The sequence below is a fragment of the Mastomys coucha genome, unplaced genomic scaffold (genome assembly GCF_008632895.1).
Source record: "Mastomys coucha isolate ucsf_1 unplaced genomic scaffold, UCSF_Mcou_1 pScaffold22, whole genome shotgun sequence".
In the NCBI taxonomy this organism is placed as follows: Eukaryota; Metazoa; Chordata; class Mammalia; order Rodentia; family Muridae; genus Mastomys; species Mastomys coucha.
Genome location: NW_022196905.1, coordinates 20,638,727 through 20,662,063, shown reverse-complemented (window position 1 = coordinate 20,662,063; position 23,337 = coordinate 20,638,727).

The following is a 23,337-nucleotide window of genomic DNA, read 5'->3' as shown; positions in this document are numbered from 1 at the left end:
GGGCAGTAGAGAATCAGGCCACAGAGTCAGCACAGGAGAGGTGGCTGACCCTTCGTCATCCAAGGGACCACAGAGAGCCACTGCCGGCTCGGCAGGATTGGACCTCTGCTCCACCACCAGACTTGTATTAACTCCTCAAATGGGGGTACAACTTATAGAGACAGATTTTAAGGGAACCCTTGAGCCAGGCACAGTGGGGTTATTACTTGGCCGATCATCTTCTGCCCTAAGAGGATTGATTGTCCAACCTGGCATGATTGATCCTGATTACACCGGTGTTATAAAGATCATGGTGGCTTCTCCAAGGGGCATTATGGCCATTTCTCCAGGAGATAGAATTGCCCAGCTAGTCATCTTTCCTAGTCTGCATGCCAAGTTTGCGGCCAAGTCACAAGAGAGAGGGGAGAGAGTGTTTGGCTTAACAGGAACAGATTTGACATTCTTGTCTCTGGATTTAGATCAAAGGCCAGTTCTTGAATTAAAGGTAGAAGGAAAAACTATCCTAGGCCTATTAGATACAGGAGCTGATAGAAGCATTATTGCAAAAAAGGATTGGACAACCGGTTGGCCGGTACAGTCTTCCTCTCAGACCTTACAAGGCCTTGGTTATGCTAAGGCTCTGGATATGAGTGCAAGACAGCTGAAGTGGCAAGATAAAGAGGGACATTCTGGAGTTATGCAACCCTATGTGTTAGAGTTACCAATTTCCTTATGGGGAAGAGATATGTTGAAAGATATGGGGTTTAAGTTGAGTAATGAATATTTTGACACCACCCAAACAATGATACAAGATATGGGGTACTTTCCCGGCCATGGGTCAGGGAAGTACCTCCAAGGGTGTAAGAGTCCTATTTCAATAAGGCAACGACAGCCTAGACAGGGGTTGGGTTTTTCCTAGGAATGGAATGTATATTTATGAGTTCTTCATTGGAACAGGCTAGACAATTTCATCAGACTTTTCATGTGAATGCTAAGACTTTGCAGATGAAGTTCCACCTGTCGCAAGCTGATGCCCGACAGGTGGTCTTAGATTGTCCTCAATGTATAATCCATCATCATCCCTCTGGCATGGGTGTCAATCCATGGGGCTTGTCCCCCCTTAAGATCTGGCAGATGGATGTGACACATGTTTCTGAATTTGGAACTTTAAAATATGTTCACATATCTGTAGATACGTGTTCTGGGATCATTCATGCCACCCCTTTGAGTGGAGAAAAGGCATGCAATGTCATCTCGCATTGCCTAGAGACATGGTTGCTTGGGGCAAACCCCAGCAGCTAAAAATAGATAATGGACCTGCCTATACAGCTCAGACTTTTATGTCCTTTTGTAAACAGATGGAAGTTCATGTCTCCCATGGCTTGCCATATAATCCTCAAGGACAAGGAATTGTGGAGCGTGCTCATCACATCTTGAAGGAGCTTTTTACAAAAACAAAAAGGGGGAATTGGCCAAGGCCGTACCCCAAAAGAAAGAATAGCCCTTGCCCTTTTTACCTTAAATTTTTAAAATTTGGATGTGGATGGCCTTTCTGCTGCGGATCATCATCAGTGCAGCAGAGGTTCCTTGAAGGGATTTGTGAAGTGGAAAGATGTGATCACGGGCATATGGCATGGCCCTGATCCAGTGTTGGCGTGGGCGAGAGGATCTGTTTGTGTTTTTCCCCAAGATTGTTTGGAGCCTCTGTGGGTTCCTGAACGACTGACATGGAAGTGTGCCACGCAAAATAAAAAGATCATGCCTGAAGGTTCTGTGCGTCCTCCTGCTTCTGTTCCTGATGGAGAGCCAAGTGGAACCGTGGATATTGGTCGGCAAATTTTGAGGATCTGATGGATCAACTGAGATTGTCCATGGCTACAGTCAATTCCACACAGGTAGATGTTGGGTTAGCCTCTGGCTTGTCATCTTGGAAAGAATGGGCTGGCATGGGGGCTATGGTTGGTCTCCTATTGCTGGTCTGCCTTGTGGGCCTGTGGTGTATTTGCAGGATCAGGTTCACTCAAAGGCGGGATGCAGCCATGATTGTGCAGGCATTTACAGCCATTGAGGCAGGACAGTCTCCCCAGGCATGGCTGGCAGTCATGCAAAAATGATCGCCACCTTCAGGCTGCAAGGCAAAGCACTGCACTCCAGGTCAGCTTTGAGCAGCCCCAAGAAGACCACGTCTGATTGCATGCGGGTTGATACCCCAGGCCCCGCCTCTGATAAAAAGGTATCAGACGGGTCTGGTACTCTTTGGGTGGATGACACCTAAGTGAGGATCAGTACAATGTCCCTGTTCCCAGCATCAGAGATCAGATCTCTACTCTTGCCTGTTTCATTTAAAAATTAAAGGGGGAACTGTGGAAAGTCGCCTGAGCCACGCCCCTAGACAGCACTGGCTTCCACCATCCCAAGAGCGAGCGGTCTCCTAAACAAAGCCCTTATTTGGCTAAGCTTGGTGTCCTTGGTTGCTTCCACATTTGGTGACCTATCTGCTTTTGCCACGTGGCCCATTGGGATTGGCTAAGCTTGGGAGTGCTTAACAGCAGAGAACGTTGCCCTTGTTGCTGAAGACTGTTGAAGGTTCCTGAATAAACTGCTAAAAGAAGAGCTTGTGGGTCGCGTCTTTCTTGCTGGTCAAGGCGGACGCGATAATCTTCTGCCCCTGAGATTTTCTCTTCTATCTCTTGTATTCTGTTAGTGATGCTTGCATGTATATTTCCTGACTTCTTTCCTAAGATTTCTAATTCCAGAGTTGTCTCCTTTTGTGACTTCTTTATTGTTTCAACTTCCATTTTGAGGTCCTGGATGGTTTTACTCAATTTCTTCACCTGTTTGTGTTTTCCTGCAATTCCTTAAGGGATTTTTGAGTTTGCTCTTTAAGTGCTTCTACTTGTTTACTTGTGATCTCCTGTAACTCTTTGTGGAATTTTTTTTTGTTTCCTCTTTAAGGGCTTGTACCTCTTTACCTGTATTCTCCTGTATTTTCTTAAGGGAGATATTCATGTCCTTCTTAAATTCCTCTATCAGCATTGTGAGATATGATTTTAGATCTAATTCTTGCTTTTCTGGAGTTTTGGGATAACCAGGACTTGCTCCAGTGGGAGTACTAGGTTCTGATGAAGCCAGGTAGTCTTGGTTTCTGTTGGTAGGATTCTTGCATTTGCCTTTTGCCATCTCTTGCTTTTTGGTGTTAGATGTTCTTAGTGTCTCTGACTAGAGCTTGTCCTGTCCCTGCCGCCCTGCAAGTCCCCCGTGACTCGTGGGGCCTGTGCCTCCCAGCTGGCTGCTCCAGTCTTAGAAACTCACTGGAGAGAAAATGGCGGCTCTCACCTGAGTCTCTGGCTTAAGGCGCTCCCTGGAGGTAGGCCCTCCACTTGCAGGGAAGGTACAGAGAAGGAAGCTGATCCTCCTCTGTCACTCGGAAGCTGAGAGGATCCTGTCCCTGCCACCCTGCGGCTCCCCTGGGACTCATGGGGCCTGTGCCTCCTGGCTGGCTGCTCCAGTCTCAGAAACTCACCCGAGAGAAAATGGCGGATCTGCCCGGGTCTCTGGTTTAAGGCGCTCTCTGGAGGTAGGCCCTCCACTTGCAGGGAAGGTACAGAGAAGGACGCTGATCCTCCTCTGTCACTCAGAAGCTGAGAGGATCCTGTCCCTGCCACCCTGCAACTCCCCTGCAACTCATGGGGCCTGTCTTGAATTTCTTTAAATTTAGTGGGAGGTGATATACAATGACCATATTCTACTGATGTCTACATCACATCATCACATATATATCACAACAAAGATGTTATAAAGTTTGATTTTATATAAACTTTTAATGATTTAAAAACTATGTATACCTAGAGACACAGGAGGAAGGATTACTTGAATGTGGGGCATGAGGGACTTGTGAATCTAAATGATGTCCCAGAAGCAGCCTTGGAGGGTAGGGATTAGGGTGCAGACATCCGAAGTTGAGGAGTGTCCTGCGAGAAACCCCCATGTGTGTGTGCCCGTAAGATGAGAGAACCAGCAGCAGACCAATCAGTATTGGTGGACAACCACTTTTTCTGTGCTACCTGGGGTTGTGAAACATCAGAAAGCACATTCTGGAGACCATTCCGGGGGTAGTTAAGGATTCAATAGCCAAGGTGAGAGAAGTGCTAACTAAGCAGAAAAGAGAAAGAGAGCAGAGTCAAGGGTAGGTTCAAGTCTTGGCTTAATTCCTCCCCTTGCTTAATCACCCTCATATCCATCTTGTTAGGTTCCCTAATTGTTCTGCTATTGTTGACCTTTGGAACCTGCATATAGAACAAGCTTATAGCATTCATAAAAGAGAGAATAGGAGCAGTGCAGCTGATAGTCCTGCATCAACAATATGAGACCCTGAGGATGGGACCTGAAGAATATGGGTTAGTCACCCAAGACCCCTGAGCATAGCTCCAGGATTGGAGCTTGTACAAGAAAAAGGAGGGAATGAGGAACCCTAAGGGGTTTTCTAGTCCCACATCCTTCTTACAGCTTCCCCCTCCTACCTGGGGTCAAGGCTAGGCCAAGTTCCATTCTCCACCCACAGGAACATTCTTGAGTAAACAATTCTCAGAATATTCTGATAGTTACCTGACCCTCTGGAAAGTCCCAAGTAGAGTTCAAATGTGTGTCATGCTTGCTAGCCAGTAGATTTAAAGGTCAATATGCTTAGCCAATAAGTTTGAATTTTAACCTTGCTAATGTAACCTGTGCCCCTAGAAATTATAAAAACTGCTAGTCACCTCTCTTGAGGGACTAATTGAAGGTTGACCACTACCCACTGGAAAATAAACCTCTTGCTTTTGTACCGAAAAAAAACCCAAATAACAAAAACCATAAGTATAGTGTTTTGGCTACATGCGTGTTTGTGTACCATGTTGGGGTCTGAGGCCCATGGATGTCAGAAGTTGGCACTAGACCCCCAGAACTGGAGTTACTGAGGGTTGTGGTCCACCATGTGGGTACTGAGAACTGAATATAGTTCTTTTGCTATAGCTTTAAATGCCTTTAACCACTAAGCCATCCCTCCAGCCCCCAAACATTCATAAGTCCAGCTAAAAAACCAATGCAGCAGTAAAGAGCAGCAATAATCCACCAGATTTGTGCAGCATCCTGAAAAAATGCCCAGGGTCTAGCATATAGCTCAGTGTAACACAGTTGCCTAACGTGGATAGCCCTGCATTTCATCCCAATACTACACAGAATGCTTACATGCATGCACGCATGAATGAATGAATGAAATAATACAGAAATTTCCTGGAAATAAAAAGCTATTCAAAGCACTTGACTTTGACGGATTTTGTTGTTGTTGTTGTTTTTTTATTTTATATGCAGAGATCCTAGGACAATACTGGCCATACTATACTTAACACAGTTTAGGCAAGCTGTGTTTTGATTTAAATGTACTGAGATCTGCTAAGTATCTGCCTTTATCAGATGAAAAATGCTTCCACGGTGTAAAATATTCTGCAGAAAAGTCATCTATTCACCTCATAAAACTGTTTCGCGAGGAGTAAAGACAGGAAGACTGCCTGTATTTGAGGCCACCAGTGTTACTCTGAGTCCTGACATCACAACAGCATCTGTTCCAGGGAGATCCCAATTTACTCTAACACGTGAACGCAGGATGAGAGGGTGAGTGGAGGTGCAAGCCTGCCTGAAAGGCCCAGTGCCTGCTTAGCCACAGCACAAATATCAGCATATTTGAATCCTTATACCCTGTTTGTTAAGAAGGACCTGAAGATAGATGTTACATTCATCTAGTTTCAAATGTGTTGTTTTACACATGAATAGGTAGTTGGTGTAGCTAGTGCATTTTCTTGAATAGCAGTTAGCAGTGAACTTCTTGCCTCTCAGAGTAATGCCAGCCTTGAAAACCATGTAGCGCCCAAGCCAGCAGCTAACACAAATAACAAGTTTATTCCAGTCCTTTCCCCCTTTTTTCTTATTGGTTTATAGCCTCAATAGAAGCGTAGTTTTTATTATGTAGAGAGTGCTATAGTCTAACACTAGTTTACAAGTTAATAGCCACAAAATGTAAATTCATTTTTATTGAGACAAATAAATGTCAATAAACCAATTCTTGGGAGTCTGGACCTAACTCACTAGAATCCTTGGACAATTAAAAAATGAGAACATTTCTTTAAAACATTACTATAGAATACATTTTTGTGCTTTATTATTATTATTATTACTATGATTATTACTATTATTATTTTCATTATTACTATTTTGCAAATCCTAGAGGAAGCATAAAATTCACATAGTCATGATATGTAGAACATATTTAAAGACATTGAGGGATCTTTACAGTAAGATGTTAGTCAGAAACACTGAGAAGACAGGATGGCAAAACAACAGAAAATTTCTTTGGGGCACCAAATTCATGTTACACATCTCTCTCACAAGATGTCTTGATTTGGAGTCTGTCATAAGAGACCCTAAAGCCTGGCATCATGTGGCATGCCTGGCACCACAGTATTTAACAGGGCAGGGCAGTCTGGACTATGTAGTAAGATTGTATCTAAAACAAACAAACAGCAACAATAACACCCCCATCCTACCCTGGAACACACTTTACTGATCACTGAATTTGACTAGTGTCGGTGATTCTCAACCTGTGGGTCATGACTCCTTGGGGCATCACATATCAGAAATCCTGGATATAAGATATTTACATTATGATTCATAACAGTAACACAATTACAATTATGAAGTAGCAATGAAATCATTTTATGGTTAGAGTCACCACAACATAAGGAACTATATTAGAGGGTTACAGCATTGGGAAGGTTGAGAAGCACAGTCTAAAGTAATTTGTGTGGCTGGTGACTGCTGGAAGTGAAGTGAGGGAACAGAGAAAGAGGGATAGGATGCTTACAGCACCGGCAGTGTCTGATGAACTGTGTTGAGCATCATTATGGAAGAAGGGTAGAGCTTCTAGTGCTTCATTGTTCTACATGGAGGCTGGGGATTTTACTTCATTCTGTTCTTATGTGTGCTGAAAACATGTCTAGGTGAGTGTACTTTTGGAGTGGAAGATGCTGAGCAATTCTGGCAAGGCTGGGGAGAGTAGTCTCCTGGATGTGTTGAGGAAACATCGGGATTAAAACCTTCAACTGAATATGCTTACTTTATTTCACTATTTGAATGAGCTGTGGGATTAATCAAACTAATGTATTTGTCTATTTGTATTTGTTTATTTGTATAATGTATTGGTCCCTTTGTTTTGAAAACAGGTCTCATTATGTAGCTCAGGCAGACCTCAATGTAAACTGTCTTCCTCAACCTCGAGAGTGCTGAGATTACAAGTTGATGCTAATACACCTGGCTCACTGAACCATTACATAAAAAAGCAGACAGTCAATGAAGATAGTAACTTGCCCAGATTTGTCACAATAACTAGTGATAAAGCAAAGCCCCAGGTGAAACTCGACAGACATGCAGGCCTTTTAATTGTCTCATTATACTGTACTGAATACACAGAGATGGAATACAAGTGTTTTAAAAATGATTAATCCAAAGCCTGAGGCACAGAAGGGTGCTGTAATTCACCATCACAGTACAATGCTAATGCTGATAGCCACAGAAAAGAATGACTTCCAAGATGAGGATCAATAGCTAACTAGTGAGGACCAAGGGAGGGAGAATCAGTCTTCTGCAGGGAGGAAGCCCATGATAGGTGACCTAGTATCAACTCTTCAACATCAAACATATATGTATGATGAAGATAAAAAGGGCTCAGCCAGTTATATTTATATAATAATTTGTTTATTTGTTTATGTAACAATATTAATTAAGGAGAATGAGGCCATGACTTTTAGAAGAAGTTGGTAAGGGGAGCTGCAAGGAAGAAAGGAAAGTGTGTGTGTGTGTGAATGTGTGTGTGTGTGTGTGTGTGTGTGTGTGTGTGTCTGTTGTAAATACAGTAGACAAATTAAAAAAAATGAATCAATGACTGGTCATTTTACTCATGAATATTTCTGAGGATGACAATATGATCTGGATATTAATAAAACTTGAAAGGAATACAAATGAAGAAACATTAATTACAGGAATTTAAATCTCAGCAAAATTTCATTTCTTTGTTTCTTCCTCTCATGAAATAAAAGGGTTTTTGTTTCCTTCAATTCCTTGTCAGTGTGTCCTGTGCTCGCTAAAGGCATCGCGCTGAATGCATCCTGTTAAACAATATTCAGAGAGTTTACACTTGAAAAAGTCCTCTATTTCTTTGTGAGTCTATCCTGGTACTTTTTCCTGTTGGCAATTTATGCACAGGACTGCAGCTTTGGCATTATTCATATTCATCTGTTCCTCACTGCATTATTGCATGGCCTTTACAGTCAACAAAGAAATATTCTCGATGTCATCCCAGCATAGCCATTGAGCAGTATGGGTGTCCAGTTGCTAACCAGGTGTGATGGTGTGAGAACTTTTACCTTATTAAATGACCACTTCACCTTTTCCTAGCAGGTGCCATAAAAACACACCTCTTTCACCAGAACTTGTTAGTGACAGTAATTTAAAGCTACAGTAATTGAGGTGTTGAGTTGGAGCAGTTGAAAGGAAGGTGACCCTTTGCAGAGAGGAGCTCTGACCCGTATGCTAATGCATTTGACCATAGCCTGAGAAGCTGCACTGCCTTGTTATTAATGGCAGAAGAGAAGGGATTTGTCTTTTTATTTATTTATTTATTTATTTTTGAGCCTAAAATAGCAGCCTTGTGTACTGAAGGGGCAAGACAGGAAATTAAAAGGAAGATGCTGGGCCGTGTGTATTGAGAAAACTGCATTAGGCTTTGGTAACAATAAAATCTGCATGCTTGGTGATTTGGCTTCAGTGTGAACGCTGTTGGAGACTCTTCCCCTTCCTTCCTGTTACTGTAAAAAAAGCCAGCTTATATCAATGTTCCAAACTTAGCAAATGAAAAGGATCTTAGGGCACAGTGGCATGCATTAATGATTAATTATAGATGTCCTTTTGTTTACTTGTATTCCTTATAATTTGTAGCTGTGGTTGACATTGTGTATTTCTTGTCTCAGATCCTTTGTGGACATGTGCAGGATATAAATGATTTTAATTATATGGAGTGAAAATATTAAGCTGATCAAATCAACTGGGTGGTGGACCATATGATAAAGGTGCTGAGTATTTTAAAGTAATTTTGTTTTTAACAGAGACAGGTGTTAGGAGTCTAAGTCTTTTGTATTTTAATACACTCACTGTTATTTTATATCCCTTTGGCTGCATTTATGCACAAAGAAAGAGATTAGAGCTGAGAAGGGAGTTCAATAGATAACTCACTTGTGGGACCAGCATGAATACTAGCATTTGAATGTCTGGGACTCACAATTCCCAGGGTGTGGCGGTGTATACCTGTACATGTAGTGTTCTTACAGTGAGGGAAGGTAAGATGATACGCTCCTGTCATCTAACCTGGTACACTCAGTAACAAACAGGTAGAAGGCAAGAACCGATACCTGAGGTTGTTCTCTGACTTCCACATGTGTGCTGTTGCATGTGCATACATATGCACAGCACACACACACACACACACACACACACAAACCGAAGAGGATGAAAACAGTGCTTTTGGATCACAGTATATGTGAAAGGTAAGGACTTGAGGACAATGTACTTGTTGCAGACAGTCAGACCTATGGCCAGGCACGTGCTAAGCAAGTGCTCTTCCTGTCTTCTATACCACTGGCCTTAAGTCAAGTTACAACACAGCCCTGTTTTCTGCGAGTTTGTTTGTTTATTCGCTTTTTTTTTTTTTTTTAACAGAGAAGGCACTAGGGGCAGGTGTACCTCTGACCCTTTTTCAGCCAGTTCTAAAATGATGTGTCATGAGCTATTTTTCATAGACATGGCCCACACTGGTGGCTGGATGTGCTGGCCCCAAGCTGTGATCTCTCGGGGCTGGGACCTAGTTAACTTTCCCCTTTCTCTGTCCTCCTGACTCTGAGGGTATGGTGATGCTCTGTCATCTGACTCTTCACAGAGCTGGAAGAGAGCAGAGCCTCTGGAAATGGTAGCTGCAGTAGACATCCTCTGCTTTATCATCGGTTTTTCTGCTGCTCATGTGACAAATCCCAGCATTTCCCGATCTTTCTAGGCAAAACATCTTTCTTCATTAACTCCTGTATTGCTTTAGTACATGGTGACAGTAAACCTGAAGAAAACAAGCTACGGGTTGCACAGGTTTATCTGGCTTGTATTAGAGGTCCCAGTCCATGCCTACTGGGGCTTTTGGTAGTCTTTGGAGAGGCAGAGCATACAGGCGGAGCATGAGGGGAATCTGTTCTCCTTGTGGCATCTGAGTCGCAATGGAGACACAGGAAGGGCTCAAGGTCTCATAAGTCTTTTACAAGGGCACATCTACAAATGACTAACTACTTCCCACTAGTGTCCACATCTTACAAACTCTATCCTATCCCAATAGTGTCACAAAGGACACCCTGAAAGACAGTTATCTAAACCCTACAAAATTTACATTTCATTTTGAAAAGCAAAATCTCCAACTCTTTCGATTCTTCCTTTGGAAAGTACTTTACAAGATATGACTTTGTATTATGTCAGACAGCATCTTTACCTGTGGGCTTATCAAACTGAGTACCATACACAAGCATCTCATTTTGAGACCCCTTATCTGTTTGTCTATCCCAGTGTCTCTTGATGCCTCTGTCAGAGAGCTAAAACATTTCTTTAGCTAATCTTCTCCCAGATGAGTTCTACCTTTGACTGTCTACTATACCCATGTTTGGTGCTCAGCCATTCTTTCTTCCCTCAAGAGGGTTTCTCTGTCTAGTCCAGGATGTCCTGGAACTCACTCTGTAGACCAGGCTGGCCTCGAACTCAGAAATCCGCCTGCCTCTGCCTCCCAAGCGCTGGGATTAAAGGCACTATCCACCACTGCCTGGCGGTGCTCAGCTATTTTTACAGTCAAGTTCTTCCTGGTAGCTATGTTTCTTTTTCCATCAACTTCTACCCCAGCAATCAGGAAGTTAGCAATGTAGCACAGATTCTGCTTCTGTAACTCTGCTCTCTTGGTTCTTCCCTTTGCAGACTCCTATCATATCCAGTTTTCAATGTCCATAAATAGTTCTACAATTCTCTAATCCATTTTGCTTCTTCACTGCCATTAGTTGATATTCCCAGACATATGGTGGGTAAAAAAAATACTGGAAAAATGTTTTATACATGTAAGCTAATATAAGCATGAGTCAATTTAAAAACGGGGGAGTCAAAAATCTAGACGCCATCTCAGCTCTGACTTTTCGGTATGATTTTGAGGGTCATTAGAGGTTAGTCCATTTTCACAGGAATTTTATTTGCTATGGGCCATACCACTCATATTTTACTATCTGATGCTCCATATAGTTATAGTTCTTGTGGGACCATGAAAGGCAGCCTGTTTTGTAGTTGAGATAGATTTAAACCCTGGAGACCCAGCAGGTGTACTTACAAGGGGCAGAAGGCCTGTTTGCCATGGTCCCAGACACTAGGCTCCTGATGTGAGACGCCAGCTCCATAATTCTGTGGCCATCAGTCATGTAAGGCAATGCTCCAAGCTTCTGGCATTCTGTCTGGACTCCACCCCAACAGTTACCTGGCAATAAATGAGCTATAAAATGAGCTGTTTGCCCCCTCCTACCTCTCTTATTCTCTTACTCTTACTCTCTTACTCTTGTCTCTCTCATGCCCTCTTGCTTCTCCTCACTCCACATTTCCTTTCCCCCCTCTTTCCACGTGGGCATGGCTGGCCTCTACCCCCTTAGCTCCCCTTCCCTAATGTAAGGCGGGCCTCTACCCTCCTAGCTTTCATTTCCTTCTCTAACCTAAACCCCGCCCTGAGAAAAGGGGGTACAGTTTCACTCATTCTAACTCTCTGCCATGACAATAAATACCTTAAAACCTCTTCTCATAGGGACCAGCCGTGCTGGAGCAATGGAGCATGTCTTCCTCTACAGAACTGCTTCTAATCTCCTTCAGGAGGCCTCCCTGTGCTCAGCCATGGTTGCCACTGAGCCAAGCCACCACGGAGCAAGCTAAGGACTCTCTTCCCTTCAGGACCCCGCTGCCAGAGAGCTTTCCTCCGTGCCCTTTTTCCTTCAGCCTCAGGCTAGATCTGGCCCAGCAGGCCCACGCTCTGTTCTCAGCTCTTCTGTGGAATCCAGCAGGAGTCTGCAGTACCCGAGAGTGAGAACCTGCTGTCCTCAGCCTCTGTGCAGGCCCCGAGAGACCCCGAGCCAATTCTGGCAAGGACCTCAGACTGTGCTTCTCCACCCCCAGAATGGTGTCCTGAAGCTTCGCACAGCCTGACAGCTGCCCTGCAGCTGTATGGAGTGCACACAGTCAAATTTCCCAGGTCCACCGCCCCCAAGTTCTTGATGGCATTTTGTTGCTATATAATTGTATACTCTCATAAATTTTAATAAAAAGATTCTTTCAAATTTCTTTCAGATGGTATCATTGTAGTTTAACTTCTATATGTAAATTCATGATTTTTTAAAAAAACTTTTAAAAAGCATGAAGAACAACAAAATAAAGGGAGGACAGGCTACTGGAGATGGAGAGGGAAGGAGATGGAAGGCTGACCAAAAAGCTCCATGGGGCTCAGGAGGTGGGCAGATCTTAATTTTAGACTTGAAACAAGCATAGCACACATCCAAGGAGTACTTTTAAAAGGACTTAAGTACAACATATATGACAACACGTGAGGTAGAGATAAAGCCAAACACATTTATACAAGCCCCTTCCCCCAGTGAAAGTAAGGGAAGACTTGGGGTAATTGAAAGAAGAACAGGAAAAGCAGAATGCATTATGGTGGACAAGGGAGCAAGAGCGTACCAAGTGACAATATCAGCAAGTAGATGATGTTCAAAGAAAGGATCATAAAAGAACTCATAATTTTGGTCAGTAAACATATGCTAATAAAAATGATATTTGCAATTTTTTCCAAAATCATTCATTCTGTGGTTTGGGCAGGTGTTGAAATGGAACCTAACAGAGTGCTGCAATCAGAAAAATCAGGAAAGAAGCTGACCATTGAGCTAGGCAAATTATATTATAAAACAGTAGAAGTTCAGTAGAAGGAAATAAAATTATTTTTATGATAATAGAAGGTAATGAAATAAGAGATAGTATTCCAGAAAGGATTAGGAGAGTTAAATATTAATAGGAAAACTAGAGTTAGTGGAGCCAATAAATATTCAGGAGATCTGATACAGCAGCAAGGAAAGTAATGTTGAAAAGGCAGTTTTAGTGAACATGGCCATTTAGCATTAAACACTCTTTTGAGACACTGGCTATATTTTATATGACCATTGTGGCTTCAGTCCAGAATACCAGAGCTGGTACTCTACTATTAGCCAGATCCTCAAGTCTAAACAGTTCTTTTCATACATTTTTGCTTGTGCAGTCATATAGAATGAAATTATTTTCATAAATTTCAAAAAAAAGGTAAAAATAATCATATGTATATATAGGTATAGAGAGATCTGCATGGACACATACACACACACACACACACACACACACACACACACACACACACATGGAGAGAAAGCAGGAGAGAAGATGTTGCTACATTTCACCAAATATAAATTTTTTAAAAGCAAGATAGAAGATGGTGATAAAAGAAGACATGGAGTAAACAATTAGAACTTATTTTCATGTTTTGGATTTTAAATGGGGAGCAGGTTCTCTAGTCTTAAAACTTGTTTCTAATGTTCATATAAGAAGCAAAACTTCTTTCATGTATACCAATTATTGTATATGAGTGTGATTCACTGAGTGAAGAAATTTGAACGTCCTTGTCTGTCTCCAGATGAAGGTTACAGAAGGCATTTTTTAATGAGTACCAAGAAAGCACATGAGAGATGAAGAAGAAAACACAGGTTTGAATATATTTATCTGTCTGTCTGTCTGTCTGTCTGTCTGTCTATCATCTATCATTCATTCTTTATCTTCCACACATATTTCTATCATCTATCTGTAATCTGTCATCTATTTATCTAAATGTCAACATTCTATCATCTATCTGTCTACCTAGCTTACCCAAAGTGAAGTGGTGTATATGGTTTTAGAGTCAGAGTGATGATGAATCAGTTTAGAACACATAACATCTTTGACTTTAAAAGGGTCTTGCTGATCAATGATGGAGGCAGACAGCACTTCAAGCTGAAGAAATCAGCAAGAAATTAAGGTACAATCGGGTATGTGTTGTTAATTAATATGGCCTGTTGTAAGGTTGTATAACAAAGAGAGAGAGATCACAATAGAAACTGCTTTGGATAATGTTCTCAAACCCCCCATATCCCATTTTGTTTAAAGACTAGAAATCCTGTAAGTTCAAAAGGCAGGTCCATTCTATTTATCAAAAAAAAAACAAAAAACAAAAAACCAAAAAAACAAGAACAAAAACAAAAAAAACCAGGATCTACTCTATTTCCTGACTTGGTGAAAAAAATCGGTATACAGATAATCACAGTAAACTACAGAATTGAATCTGTGCACCATATTCAGATGATGTTTTGGTGGAGAGAATCATAATATTGTATCAAGAGTCATTATTATCTTTGTTGCCATCCAGGCCTGGAATGGCTGAGCCAAGTAGTCAACACCGAGTTCTGTTCCACAGGTTTCATCTCATTGCTTCATACATAAACTGGCTACATAAGAATGTTCAGTATGTAACAAAGGTTCAGAAGCCCAGCTCCTGATCAGCCCTATCAGTGTTGTAGGGGCCAGGGAGACATATGCAGGTGGGCACATTGGAGAGCCTAGGGATTAAAGATACTCCTGCAGTCCCATTTGGTGGGTGCACAGCCCATTTAGATACAACAAACAGTGATTTGGCCTTTTTAAGGTATATAATATAGCAGAAGGCTTCCAAGCACAGGGAACAACTTGGGATAGCAAACAAGTGACAAATGCATAGAGTAATTTTAAAGGAAATGCATGAAAAACAGATTTTGAAAAATTCAATAAATAGCTCTTTCCCCTTCTAATTTTAAGAGTTGAGTTATTCATTTCCCCCAAGACTTTCATTAGCTTTAGCAAATGCGTTCTGTTCAAGCCGCAATTCTTGTCATAAGTGCTATTCAGAGAACATCTGCGGGATCAGTTCTTTCCCCATTTGCAAGCGGAGCTTCGATGCTTGCTGAAGCAAGCTGCCAAGCAGAGGGTTGTTTTCTGGGCCCAATCAAGCTGCCTCTTTCAGATGTTGAAATCGCATGTTTTCTGTATAAAGCAGATGCTTCCATCATATAAGACTAAATTACCCTAAGAGGTTGAGGGAAGGTCTTAGGATGAGCCAAAACAGGAAGCTACGCTGTAGGTTTAAATGGTGCTCTAATCTCACATTTGTTTATGTTGAAAGAATACAATGGAAGAATGGGATGGATGATGAGTGGCAATGTGTTCCAACTGAAGCTGAGAAGAGATGAAACTCATAGCTAGGTTTTCTATGGATTGGCACTGTATGGGTGTGTTAGCAACAGAGGCTCTGGAATGTAGCAGTGTTCTTGCTCACAAGGTCTTCAAAGGCTTATCTTTCAAAGTCAAGCTGCCTGCAGATGATCCCTAGTGGCTGATCTTGGCAGACAGGCACTCCCTGAGTCTTAAACTATGGTTAAAGTCACATTAGTTGCGAGAGTGTCTACTTCAATGACACCAAATTGGGCATGGAAGTCAAGGTTTTAAAAGCCTGCTGTTGTTTAGAAAGGCATCCTGCAAGTTGGCTGAACTTCAGGGTCTGGTGAAGCTTCCTGTTTCAGGTCCTTCTGTTTACATGAGGATGTGAAGGAATGGGTCTCATTCAGACAATATTAGATCCTGTCTAGTGGGAAAGTTGCCCAATGGCTGTTTTCTAACCCTGAGATTCAGGATCTCTGGAGTACTATTATTTATTTTAACCTTGCCATGTGGGAGTCTTGTAGTTGAAATGAAAGACTTAATCTGGCCGTTATGTGGACAGAAGACAAGGTATTCTTGGCTGCATAGAGAGAAGTATATTCTGATGTTTGTGTGCACATCAGAGCTGGCTTCAGGTAAAATCTGGTAAATAAGACATGGCTAAAATGAAAAGCCCAAACCATACTGCAGCACCAAGACAAAAATCTTATGTTCTTAATTCAGTCTCTTAACCCAGTGGGAAGTAACTTCTAAGGAAGAAAATTTGGAGGAAATACAAGAGTGCCATGGTAAGGTAATTTGCTGAAATCCATGTGCATAGAATATAGTGCTAGGGGAGAGAACACTAGGAAATTCATCTTAAGAAGACTTCATCTCCAGGCCATATCACATGGCAGAACCAAGGCAGTACACTGCTGTCTGTGTAAGTCTTCAGTATGTACAGGGCTTCACAAGACACAAACTTGGTACTATGACATCCAAAGCTCTTGGGACCTCATTTAACATCAACTGAAACCAAAAGTGCAGCCAGATGGTTTCCTGGCTGCTCCAACAGGAGAGAACCTGGCTTGCTTTCCATGAAGCCATGAATAAAAGAAAACTGTCTGATACACTTGGAGGAGAGGTTGATCATCCTGGTTCTACGCCACTAGCAGTGTTAGCCCACAGTAAGCCAGTCTCTAGTTTAGAGGATTACTTGAGAATATCTCCCATCTTCATTGAGGGAGTCTGGCATTCAGTTAGCTATCAAGGTAGTCATACAGCTCTTGGATTGTGCATGAGTTATACACACTAGCCTTTGGCAGACAAAGTCATTAATGACCTTCCTAGTCTACAAGTCACTTTCAAAAATAAATACTATGCTATATTAATATCCAATTTGTGTCTTCTGACACTTAATCTTGGCTTGATTCTTTACCAGGTGGTATTAGGAAAGCAGAATCTATCCTGGCTCAACCTAACCTGGTAGTTCTCAACAGACAGAAATTTGCTCCTCTATACCAAACATCATTTTGGCAATATTTTCAAAAACTTTTGGTTGTTACAGTATGGGTGCAGGATGCTAGTGAGTCTAGAGCAGGGCATACGTTTTATCCTGCAGTATATAAGATAAACTCCCCAACAAACAACCTTCAATACAAAGTGTTAACAGTACCAGTGTGAACAAAAAATTTATATTAACAGGACTCTCCATATTTAGCAAATAAAAGTACAGGATGCCTCACTAAATTTGAATTTCATATAGTTGACAGGCATACTCTTGGTATATGAATATTTAACCATATGGGAAAACCTAGAGACTCAGTTTGTTTTATGCTTTATAACAGAGTACCATAGACTAAGCAATTTATAATAACAGAAAAGAACTGAGTTTATGGGTTGGAGGTGTGGGTAGAGGGCATACCAAGAGCAGGTGAGGGCATCAAGATGCACTGTCCCTTGCTCGAGGGTTAAAGGGAAAATGCAGGGGAATGAGAGGGCAGGTAGCGGTAGTAACTGTGCTTATAATGGACACTCCTGGATAGTTTAGCACTTGTGTGATGATGCCATGCATCTCCATGCCTTAGGCTTCACCAACAACACTGTTGCACTAAGGATAAGCTTCCAGTGTGTTCACATTAAGCACATTCCAGTGACAGCGTACCTCATAGTTTGTTTTCCATGTTAGATCTTTTTTTTCTGTTGACAGAATGACAGAGTAAGCACTCCCTTGTGTCTGAGTTTAACCTGTGCTTTTACCTTCTCTCCTCAATACTATGACTGTGACATTGCTCCTGTCTGCTGTATAAAGCAGTGGAGATCTATTGTCAATACTATATGGCAATCTGTTGTGAACACACACGAAATTTATCCTATTCAACTGCTTCTGGGTAGTTTTTAAAAATTTCCTATTTGTTGTAAATGGTGCTTTCATTGTCGTTTTCTAGAAAGCTTTGGGGGAATAAATAGATGGATACATTTTTTTTGGGTAGAGCAGTGATCTTACAAGGTGTGACTAAATATAATATTGACACAGAGTTACTTAGATCTGCGTAGAGAATATGCAAACATATGGTTCTATGGGCGGCACATGAATGTTTAATTATCCCATCGTGTCTCTCTATGATACTGCTGTTTTAAATAAATGTCAGCCTTTATGGTGGCCAGGAAATGCTATCACATTTGGACTCAAATATCATTTTCCTTGCAGCAATGATGAGGGCTGTCCTACTTTTCTTTCTGTTACTGTAATGATTACAGTGACTAAAAGCAACTTAGGGGAGGAAAGGGTTTATTTCATCTTACCCTTCCAGGTCAGAAATTGGTTTAGGCAGATTTCTGATAAATAGCATGTAATTGAAGGATCTTCTTTTGATACTTAAAACCTCAGGCTTCAACTAGTGTATTCAGATCTTTTATCAATGACTAAATTGTTTCATAGACTTCAACATTTTAGGAGTAATGAAATAATCTAGATATTCATTGTTAACTTCTGTTTTCATTACATATGAAATATAATTTAGGTAAAATTGAGTAAAACACATTATTGAAATTAGTTTAAAATTTTATGAAATGTAATTACCCATATCTACACATACAATTCCTACTGAAAAATATTATCTATCAAGTGTTGTACTTTAAATCGGTCTCTAATAATCCTTGTATGACACAAGACTTTGAAACACTTTTATTCCATGAAGGCATCTTTTATTTTTTACTCCTTCGGCAAAATATTTTAATTGTACAAATTTTAAATATACCAGAAAACATTAATGCTTAAAGCAACCACACTACATAGCCTGTCTTCATTCTTTCCTTGCTTCTGGAACCATCACTGTGAGCCTTTTCTCTGGTTTAGTGTTATTTTTCCCATGATGAATTCTCTCTATGATTGCCTCAGGAAGACTTTATTTTCCCTTCATTTTTGTAACACATTTTCAGCCCATAAAGATTGTCTAGCTGGTCAGCCATTTCATCACTTGAGATAAGTCATAACATTGCCTTCATTTTCCATTGTATCTGTTGAAAAGTGAGCGGCCAGTCTTCTTGCCACTTCCTGAAGCTTTTATCTGTATTGCTGTATGATTACTTGGAAGGTTCTTTGTACGTCTTTGTCTCTAGTGCCAGCGTTTATGATGTATGTTGCTGTGGTGTATCTTTGTGCTTATTTTGTCTGAGGTTTCCAGAGAAATCTTTTGTTACATATTTTTTAAAGCATTTTTAGAAAATTCTTTCCCAAGAATTTCTTCAAACATTCCTTTCTTCCCAGCCTGCTTCTTCTCTCATCCTACGTTCTATATGCCCCCTCTTTGCTCCTCTGCTTCTTGTTTTCTTTTCCTCTTCTATCTCTTTTTCCTTGGTTAAATCTGGATGTTTCTATTCATTCATCTTCTGTTTTTTTGTTTTATATTTACTAACTTCTCTAGATTGACCTGTTTTATGTTAAATCATTTACTTTGACCTATATTGTCTATACTATGTAGGGATTTTTATTTTGCAGACTACAACTGTTAAAACTTTACCCTCACCTCATTAATGGAAGATGTTAATGATAGTAGTTGAAGTGCTCACATATTCATGTCTAGTCAGCAGGATACTGTTCCTCTGACTGAAGATATATGTCCAATTTCTTGTCTATAACCATTTTGTTCTATTTCCCAGCATGCTTGATAAGTTTTTATTGAAAGCAGCATATATTACATAACATTTTGTGAATCTCTGGATGAAATATCTTTGTTTCACAGAAAATTAAATTTGAACACTTTTTTCTCTTCATAATAATATCAAATATGAAAAAATTATCTCAGTTAAATCAAAACAGATCAATATTCCATGTATAAGTTTAAAGTTGAGGCTTTCTGAAGTTGGAGGAAAAAACTTTACCATGCTTTGCCAAGTTCTGAATTGACATTTTTGGTTTGCAAGACTTACATAATATGGAAGTGTCTACTTTTCTATAGAATATCCTAGAAACCAGCTGAAGCTTGATTTGTTAATTCTCATCTTGCTTTTGTAGAGTTTAGGGATCTGTATAGAGAGGAGTGATATACAAAATGGTCATGTTCTTTATGTTCAAACTCCCCTTCTTTTAAATCTCAAGTATTTAAGTATTGTAGAGTTTGGTATCTTTAAATCACACTGTACATGTCTTCAGACCAAGGAGACTTCCACAAGCCATGGCCTACTGCTATCTATTCACCTTCTGCCCTGGCAATGGAAGTGTCCAAAGACCTTGGGAGAAAGAATAGGGGTTGGGGGGGAAATCCCTATTGCTATTCCTTTTCTGTTGGGCCTTTTATTTAAGACTTTGTTAGTTCCTTCTGTTGCTTTCAAACAATAATCCATGAGCTATACTGACTTTCTTGTATTGTTAGTTCACCAATGTTACTAGGCAAATTCATCAAGTAACATGTATTCTATTACTTTTGATAGTACAACTCTAAAGTTGACTTTGAGGCATTGAACCATTTAGTGCTCTTGATACTTAGTTGATCTGAGTCATGTTAACATGACTTATTAACATGAGTCATGTCAACTTGCACATGTTAACATGTGCAAGGACTTGCTATTCTCTGCTTTCAGAGTCAAGGCCTTAGCTGAAGTCTAATGTTGTATGAAATGCTTTCTTTATAAGCTTTAAGTGCTATGAGTAGAGCACAGAAGTAGCTGGGAAGAGGGATGTGTTCATTGAACCTTAAAAAGCTTAGATTCCATTCTAGAAAGTTATTCATAGTTATAGGAGAACAATTCTACTTTCCAGGGCTAGTTTTATTGACATTATCTAAAAGATATATCATATGTTTATTCATCTCTTTCCTAACAACAATTTATAAGTTACTTCCTACTATCTGTCCTTGTCTAGAGATGACATAATCAAGCCAGAGCCTATAAAGTAAGTCATGAAGGACCTAACAGGGAGCAAGTGACAAAACCAGTGAAATGAGGCAGACCACAACTTTTATTATGAAAATATGAGTCTAATGCATTATTATTGTTGTTTTTTTTTAAATATGCCTGATGGTCCTTGCTGATTCACCATCAACTAAAATTAAACCACTACGATGTTCCAATCAATCAGAAACAGGGTGGATACTTTTCTATGGAAGTCAGACACTTGAGCAGGTACCAGAAAGATTTGGCAAAACTCAGGCTCTTTCCTTACCCACTGTAGCAGATCCTGGAGAAGGAGTGAGCTTTCAGATGCACCTTCCTCAGAGGAACCATTGTTCTTATTTGTGATAGCCTTGGGGACTCTATAACCAGGTAAATCTGAGGTAAGCTCAAAAGACCAGAAACCTTCACTTCAGGGCAAATGAAATGTCAGTTGTTCTCATTAAACCATTCCATAAGTTTACATGTTACCCCCTAGAAGGTGAGCCAGGATCAAGTCTTTCTTTGGAAATAGCTAATGTTTTACCTGTACCCATTTCCAGAAATTGTGCACTAGTTGGTCTATTTCTATTTTATGTATCACAAGGACTATGTGAATATATATAAATAAAGGTATTAGGAATTGTGAAAATAATAAAATTTATTGTCCTGGGCCTTCACATTGGTGGTCAGGCAATAAAGTAAGAGTAGTAAATACTTGCAGATGAAATATACTAAGCAGAAAACAGATCATTTTCTATCTATGGGTTTGAGGCATTGAACAGCTTAGTCCTCTTCATACTCAGTTGATATGAGTCACAATAACATGTGAAAGGACTTAATAGAGTAATAATAGTGTTTGAAATTAATAGAGAATTCCCAACAATTCCAAGAATGGTATTGGGAAATGTGGAGATACATGTATTTGATGATGGAGACATTTGTAGTTCAAATGAATAGAGACTTTTAAAGTTATATACTATCAGAGAAAATGGACAAAGATAAATTAAGAAACAGAAAAGATGATACAAAGGTTGTAGTTGGTTGAAGGTTTTGAGTTCTTACAAGGTCATAAGAGAGCTAGCCACAGTGATACATATCTGTAATCCTAGAGCTCAGAGGGTAGAGGATAGAGGATAAACTTTGGCCATATAGAAAGTGTGAGGCTATAATAAGACATACAGTCTCAAAAATTCAAAAGTTTTTTAAGGTCATAAGACAGCATCATGGTATAAAGGAAATATGCCAAAAAATTCTGTTTCTTTTTAGAACTTACTGGCCAGATGGCTCTTTTTCCCTTGGAAAAAACTTGTTTTTAATATATCCTTCAAATAATAGCTATAAATTGATTGAACAATCAGCATGCCATAAAAATTAAAAAGAAAACTGAAGAAACCACTATATTAAGGATTTGGAGTTTTCCAGAAGGATACTCAATAGTGCCTCTGTATATGTGTGTGTAGATAATAGCTAGCTAGCTAAGTAGATGGTAGGTAGGTAAATGAAGATAGGTAGATTATATGTAGGTAGATGATAGGGAAAGGATACATGATATACTTCTCATATGTACATGAGAAGTGATTCATTAGGGATAATTCATACATAATTATGAAGGCTGAGAAGTCTCAGCATTGGAAATTTGTAAGCTAGAGGCCCATGGTAAGACTTGTACGCAACAGTCATATTTAGAAACATTAGAACCAACAAATCTGACTTTGTAACTCTTAGCAGAAGCTTGAAGGCCAGAGCTTTCAGATAATGTGGATTCAGAGGTCAAGGACTCAGGTGACATGATGAACAAAGGCATTGTCTGAGAGACGAGCTCCTGCTTCTTTGTTAATGTTTTGGTTTTCAGTGAGTTGGACAATCCTGCTCCTTCTGACTGAGGGTAGATCATCTTTAGTTCACTGATTCAAATGATGGTCTCTCTAGAAACACATTTCAGATGTCCCCAGAAATAGTGATTTACCAGTTACTTGGAAACCATTAATCCAAATGCAGATACCTAAAAGTAACATTTACAGAGAGTAATCCCTGCAATAATTGTTTGTTTAATTAAAACTGTTACACTGGAATGCCTGTGTGAGGTCACTCAGTGTGGAGGGTTGCTTGCTGCCTGCAAAGTTTGATGAACAGAGTGTGATCCTCAGAGTCCACATGGTAGAAGGGGAAAACTGGCTGCTATAAGTTGCTCTCTTAACTTGATACACATGCCATAGCACATGTGTGTGCACTTGTATACACAGATACACGTGTACAATGTGTGCAAACACATGCACACCCATGCATGTGCACATACACACATACATACACACTGAGTAAGGTAATTTTAAAAAGATTATACTGATTTTCTCGCGGGTGAGATTCTGAGACTGGAGCAGCCAGCCTGGAGGCGCCTTAGGCCAGAGACTCGGGCGGGATTCGCCATTTTCTCTCGGGTGAGTTTCTGAGACTGGAGCAGCCAGCCCGGAGCCACAAGCCCCACGACTCCTAGGGGAGCCGCAGGGGAGAATGAAGCCACAACATACCCCAACTTATGGGACACAATGAAAGCAGTCCTAAGAGGAAAACTCA